We start from the raw sequence: 7,560 nt of genomic DNA on the forward strand, positions 1-7,560 counted from the left end.
TAATTTTATCATGAATATTAATGGAATTGAAAAAATATTATATTATACTTTTATTAAAATCTATAAATAATATAATCAAAATACAAATACAATAAAAGAAAATCAAACTAGTATAATAATTTATACTAAAACCTAATAACCAAACTAAAATCCATATATACTACCAGCATATAGTCTCACATATATAATTACTCAAGACCAATAACCTCCGTGGCAAGCCTTTGACCACGTCTTTGCATTTTCTTGTCTATAAGAAGGTCGTATCTCATTCAGAAGTGTGTCAACCAAAGAGCGAGTAAATACTCGAGAAGAGAGAGAGAAGATTATGGGAGGCCAAACGCCATACGCAGCGTTGAGGAATATGTTTAACAAAGTGAAACCATACCTGTCAATGGTGTCTCTGCAGTTTGGATATGCAGGGATGTTCATAATCTCCATGGTTTCTTTGAAGCATGGCATGAGCAATTTCATCCTTGCTACCTATCGTCATCTTGCTGCCATCATTATCATTGCACCCTTTGCTTTTCTTCTTGAAAGGTTCCCCCTTCTTCTCCCTCTTATTTTCTTAGATCACACATTGTGTTTACAATTTAGTATATATTATCCTCTTTGAGTATTCACCGCTCCCTAAAGGCTTTATTATCAGAAAAACTCCTATATGTAGAGGTCCTGTTGGTTTAATTGTTTAGGAACAATTGAGTTTCCTGCCAATATCACTAGATTGTGAGAATGGCGCGATGTGATGTTGTCCAGTAAAATGAGAATACCCTTTCACTCATCTCACACCACATTCTTAATATTAATTTCTTAAACCTCTAAACTTAGTTATCACTGCTTTACATACTTCTTTCTGCAGGAAAATAAGGCCAAAGATGACCCTCCCTATCTTCCTCATGATTGTCATTCTTGGTTTCCTCGAGTAATTCTCTAAAACTCTCTTCTTTCTTTGTATCTCTATATGTATCCAAACTGCTTCTACATATGTAAATACCTGTATACACACATATACACATATATATGGTTTCTGATCATGAAACTTATTGATCTCCGACTCGAAAAGGCTTTACACATGCATGCAAAGATGATGATTTTTCTTCGTTTAGCATATATTTATATACGATTCAATGGAAAAGAAAATGGTATATTGTCAACTGCAAACCAATAATGCAAAGGTGTAACCGATGTTGTTGATTTGATGAAACAGGCCAGTGCTTGACCAGAATTTATACTTCTTGGGAATGAAGTACACATCAGCTATTCGTATAACTGATAAGTTAGTTAGTCAGTTATAGTTGTTAAGGCAGTTAGCTATTAGCTGTTATTTGCTCCTGCTCACTATTAAAGGAGAGATGTATTCAGCAGTCAAGATATGAAAAGAAGTTATATTCTTCTTGATCATAATCCTCTTTTTGTTCTTCTTTACTATAATCTAACATGGTATCAGAAGTCCATTGATTCCTGGTGTTTTTGTTTCCTCATGTCTCATCCCTCTAGCCCGTCAGCTGCACACTCCGCTACTCCAGCAATGTCTTCTTCTCTTGTTGATAGAGGTGTTGATAGTAGGTTCTTTTCTACCAAGAAAATAAGTGTTATTCTTGATGACACTAATTTCTTGTTATGGCGTCAGCAAGTTCTTTTGGCGATCAAGACTTGCAAACTTCAGCAGTTCTTGGATACATGCACAGTTGCACCTCCTTCCCTCCTTCCGGATGCTAATGGTGTTCTTCATGAGAATCCTGAGTTTGTTAAGTTTGAACAGCAAGATAGTGCACTTGCTTCATGGCTTCTGTCTTCCGTCAGCCAAGCTGTTCTTCCTCACCTTATTGGTATGGATACTTCTGCTCAAATATGGAATACTATTGTAAGTCTGTATGGCAGTAAAACTACTTCTAGGTTAATGTTTTATAAACGTGCCCTTCATTCTCAGCGTAAGGGTAATTTGTCTATGAAAGATTTTTTGATAAAGATTAAGGGGTACTGCGATAACCTTGCTAGTTGTGGAGAGGCCATTAGTGATCATGAGCACGTCACTGCTATTCTCAATGGCTTACCATCTGAATATAAGTCAGTAATCACAATAATAACTGCCAGTCTAGTTCCGTACAATGCGCAGGGTGTAACTACTATGCTACTTGATGCTGAAGCTCTTCAGCAGATACTCTTGACTGACGTTCCTAGCTCAGCCAATGTTGTGACTCATCAAGCTACTGATTCCACTACGTCTTCACTAGCTATCGTCCTCCCTCCAATACTCGAGGTCGTGGGCGTGGTCACTCGTCTGGCTCGCAGTTTCAGTGTCAGTTATGTGGCAAGCAGGGTCATCTTGTAGACCGCTGCTACTATCGTTTTGATGCATCATACAAGAGTGCAAGTTATAAACCTCCTCCACCACAGGCAAATGTTTGCATGTATGGTCCTGGATCTCCTATGGTGCCTTGGTCTCATTCGTCCCCTGTGACACCTTCAAGTGCTCCATCTGTCCCTTCATCCGGTTGGTATTTTTTACCTGCTCCAGCACCTACTTGGTATAATCCGTTTCTAGTCAATGCTCCACAGCCTGTCAGTACGACTACTTCGATGCCTACCTCTCAAGCTCTCATGGCTACTCTAGAAGTTGTCAGTGATAATGCTTGGTATCCGGCTTCTGGGGCTACTCATCATCTTACTCACTCTTCGTCTTCACTGGGTGAAAGCACTTTCTACAACAACCCAAGTAAGGTGTATGTTGGCAATGGTGCTGCTCTGCCTGTTTTATCTGCTGGTCAGTCTTCTCTACTTACTCGTACGAGACCATTATACATGAGATCTTTACTGTTTGTACCTAGTATAACAAAGAATTTGTTATCTGTGTCCAAGTTCACAAAAGACAATCAGGTGATCTTTGAATTCCTTCCTACACAGTGTTGGGTACTTGATCTCAACACCAGGGAGGTGCTTCTTCAAGGCTCCGTTCATCATGGTCTCTACAGGTTGCACTTACATGGCTCACCTCAAGTGGATTGCCCTCCGCCCCAGCTCAGTGTTTTACAACAAGTTCGATAGTTCCTATAAATGTCTGGCATGCTAGGTTAGGACATCCTTGCAAAACTGTACTTGCAAAGGCTCTAGCTAGTTGTAATGTACCTCTGGGTTCAACTAATGAATTGTCTCATTGTATTGCCTGTCATTTGGGTAAAGAACATAAATTTCCATTTCTGAAATCGTCTACACAGTATACTACTCCCCTTCAATTAGTTGTTGCGAATGTTTGGGGACCAGCACCAGTCCCTTTTAATGGTTTTTACTATTACGTTGCCTTTACTGATGCATATACACGTTATACTTGGGTTTATTTTTTGAAGAAGGAATCTGAGGTGCTCACTGCTTTCACTCAATTTCATAGACAAGTTGAACGCACTCTGGGTTGTAAACTTCAAATTTTGCAAACGGATGGGGGAGGAGAGTTTCAAGTGTTGAAGTTGTACTTGGCTCAACATGGAATTGTGCATAGGTTTGGTTGCCCCTATACGTCTGCACAAATTGGTATTGTTAAACGCAAGTACAGACAGATAGTAGAAGTTGGTCTCTCTATACTGGCTCATGCAGCAATGCCATTGTCCTACTGGAATGATGCTTTCAGCAGTGCTGTCTTTTTGATCAACAGGTTACCTTCCTATCCTCTTGACCATGTTTCACCATATAAGAAATTATTTCAAGTACCTCCAAACTACTCGTTTCTGTGTGTCTTTGGGTGCATGTGTTTCCCTAATCTCCGACCCTATAACTCTCATAAATTACAATTTAGATCCACACCATGCACATTTTTGGGATACTCTCCGTTGCACAAAGGCTACCAGTGTCAAGATAGTAGTGGTCGGGTATATGTGTCTCGTCATGTCACCTTTAATGAGACTGCCTTTCCTTTTAAAACCATCACCTCAAACTTGGTCACACAATCGACTCCATCCCAGACTAGCTCCCGCTTACTTGTTTTATCTTCAAATTCACTTTCCAATACTCGCCCACCAACTGTTCCTAGTTATTCACCATCTGTGCCCTCATTGACAGCTGCATCCCAATCACAATTTCCTAGTCCAGTATGTTCTTCTTCACCAACCTCTGTTCATAACATCTCCAATACCAACCAATGCAGCCAACCACTTCCACCAGCCTATGTTCCACCTAATTTTCATCCTATGATTACTCGTAGTAAAGCAGAGATTTTTAAACCTAAAGCTTATATGAGTACAGCACAAAGTTCTGTTGATCACACACCTGCTGACATCTATGAAGCAATGACTAGTGAATCTTGGAAAGCTGTAGTATGTAATGAGTTGCATGCACTTCTTCAAAATCGCACATGGAGCCTCTGTTCTCTGCCTAACAACAGAAGAGCAATTGGTTGCAAGTGGATATTTAAAGTAAAGAAGATGGCTGATGGTTCTGTCGAGCAGTACAAAGCTCGTTTGGTTGCCAAAGGTTTCTCACAGCATGCTGGAGTTGATTTTACCTTCAGTCCTGTAGTTTGAGCAGCTACTATTCGAACCATTCTTGCTGTTGCGGTCATGAAAGGGTGGCCATTGAGACAAGTGGATGTCAACAATGCTTTCCTTAACGAGGAGTTAACAGAGGATATTTACATGACTCAGCCGCCTGGATTTGAAGAGGTAGGTCCAAACGGTCAGAAGTTAGTTTGTAAGCTTAATAAGGCTCTCTATGGCTTAAAGCAAGCTCCTAGGGTATGGTTTCAAACGCTCAAACAGTACTTGGTTGGTCAACTTGGGTTTCATGCATCAAAGGCTGATCCCTCATTATTCATTCGAATCACTTCAGACAGTTATTTGTTCCTTATGGCATATGTAGATGATATTGTGCTCACAGGCAGTTCTAGCAAGGAAATTGATAGTGTTGTTCAACAACTTCATCTCAAGTTTGCTCTTAAAGACATGGGCCAGCTCAACTTTTTCTTGGGTGTTGATGTACGTCATACTTCTCAAGGATTGTTCCTGAATCAGAAGAAATACATTACTGAGATCCTCCATAAGACAGGGATGGCAGGAGCGTCTACTACACCAACTCCCATGGTGAACCTTCCTAAGCTTGTTGCTTTTGATGGCAATCCCTTGCTTAATGATGGACATCTGTATCGCAGTGTTGTGGGTATGCTCCAATATGTTTGCATCACTCGACCTGATCTGTCTTTTTGTGTTAATAAACTTAGTCAGTATATGAATTCTCCAAGTGAGTCTCATTGGAAGGCTGTCAAACGAGTGTTAAGGTATCTCATTGGCACTTTAGATCATGGTCTATATTTTTCAAAGGGACAGTTTGCATTAGTTGGCTATTCTGATGCTGACTGGGCATCCTCCGTTGACGATCGACGCTCCACCACTGGTTATATTCTTTACTTAGGGGCGAATCATGTTGCTTGGTGCTCCAAGAAGCAACCAGTTGTATCCAAATCCTCATCTGAAGCTGAATATCGGAGCCTAGCCAATTGTGTGTCTGAGTTATTGTGGGTCAAGCAGTTGTTAGAGGAACTCCACATACCCCTATGTCAACTCCCTGTGGTCTGGTGTGATAACACCTCTACTGTCTCGATGGCTGCAAATCCCACGCATCATGCCCGAGTTAAGCACGTGGAGATTGACCATCATTTCGTTCATGAGAAGATCATTGATGGTACACTGCAGGTTAATTTTGTTCCATCTGAGAAACAAATTGCAGATATCCTCACCAAACCCATCACGCCCAAGCAGTTTGTTCCTTTTCGCCATGCACTTCGAGTTTTGGCTAGTAACAACGTTGTTTAGGGACAATTTTTTACAAGACCAGGAGAATATTAGTATAACTGATAAGTTAGTTAGTCAGTTATAGTTGTTAAGTCAGTTAGCTATTAGCTGTTATTTGCTCCTGCTCACTATTAAAGGATAGATGTATTCAACAGTCAAGATATGAAAAGAAGTTATATTCTTCTTGATCATAATCCTCTTTTTGTTCTTCTTTACTATAATCTAACATCAGCAACATATGCGTCGGCTTTCCTTAACATAATTCCTGCTGTTACCTTCATAATGGCAATGATTTTTAGGTGAAATATTCAAACCAATATACATCACCTTAAATAGTTTTCAAAGTTCCATTATCTTTGTTCTTTTTCCATTTAGTTTTTTGTATATCCACACACTTGGTATTGGTACTGTCAATAGGATATTGAAGGCATTTATCGTTTTTTAGGTTAGAGAAAATCAATGTGAAGAAGATACGAAGTATGGCAAAGATTATTGGAACTGCAATCACAGTCATGGGAGCAATGGTGATGACATTGTACAAAGGTCCCATTATTGACTTTGTCAAGTCCACATGAGTTATACATCATGGAACTACCACTGAATCTGTAGATAAACACCGAGTTGCCGGAACAATAATGCTTGTTGGAAGCGTCTTTTGCTGGTCAAGCTTCTTTATTTTACAAGTGAGCCAAAGCATTCTAAAAAAATGAAAGTTGATTAAACTTATTTATGAGCTAATATTGGGTTATGATTTCGGTTCATCCTTCACATTGAAGAAGTACCCATGAACTCTCTCTTACAGCTTGGATATGTTACATGGGAATGTTGGAAGGTGCAGGAGTGTCCCTGGTTATGGTTAGTGACCTGAGTGCCTGGAAAATAGGCTGGGACTCAAGGCTTCTTACTACAACTTACTCTGTAAGTGACCCATAAAAAACCAAGCAGACACACGTATACTTGACCATTTTAACATAAATTTGTGATTGATTAGGGAGTAGTGTGCTCTGGAATCACGTTTTACGTGCAAGGATTCGTGATCCGGGAACGAGGACTGGTATTTGTAACATCTTTTAGTCCTCTATGTATGATCATCACAGCTGCACTAGGGACAATTATTTTAGCAGAAAAACTCCACCTTGGAAGGTATTGAGTTTTGATCTCAGCAACAATTGGATGACTATTAGAGATACCTAATGCAGATAGTGACAGAATGTATTGTGAAGTAGCTTTTTTTATGGCTTTAGTAACCATTAAACAAATTAGATGTCTTATTCATCTAATGGATTCTGCATTGGTTTTCCATCTGATTGCTCTTTTTCGTTGATTTCAGCATACTTGGAGCCATTATTATAGTCATAGGGCTTTACACTATGGTGTGGGGTAAAAGCAAAGATGGGAAAAACATAGAAACTGATGAGAAAAGCAATAGCCTACAAGAATTGGCAGTTACAAACAATGCTAAAGCAATCAGTATTGATGTGGGCATTGGTGGAGCTGACAAAATAGTTAACATTCCAACTTCAAAGAACCCTTTTTAGCACTTCCAAGGGATAGAAAATACTATGTAAACCATCCCATCTCTCTCCATCTCAGAGACAAGTATTTTTTAGCTTACTTATCATCTTTTTGCTTGTACTCTATGGCCTTCAAGTTGGTGAAGCAAAACCATGATGAACCGTTGCAGTTTGCCTATATTTTTGTACAAATATTCTCCTTCCCTACTTCTTTTCTTTAGCTTAAATGTTAAATATCTACAAAAATCAATCATGAGATGATTGTTATCACATAC

At 39.5% G+C, this 7,560-nt stretch overlaps 1 pseudogene; it reads left to right on the forward strand.

The window, feature by feature from the left end:
- The first annotated feature begins 325 nt into the window (after positions 1-325).
- LOC108460031 (WAT1-related protein At4g08300-like) lies at positions 326-7,309 on the forward strand (annotated as a pseudogene).
- The last annotated feature ends 251 nt before the right edge of the window (positions 7,310-7,560 follow it).

Source organism: Gossypium arboreum, chromosome 2 (genome assembly GCF_025698485.1).
Source record: "Gossypium arboreum isolate Shixiya-1 chromosome 2, ASM2569848v2, whole genome shotgun sequence".
Taxonomy (NCBI): domain Eukaryota; kingdom Viridiplantae; phylum Streptophyta; class Magnoliopsida; order Malvales; family Malvaceae; genus Gossypium; species Gossypium arboreum.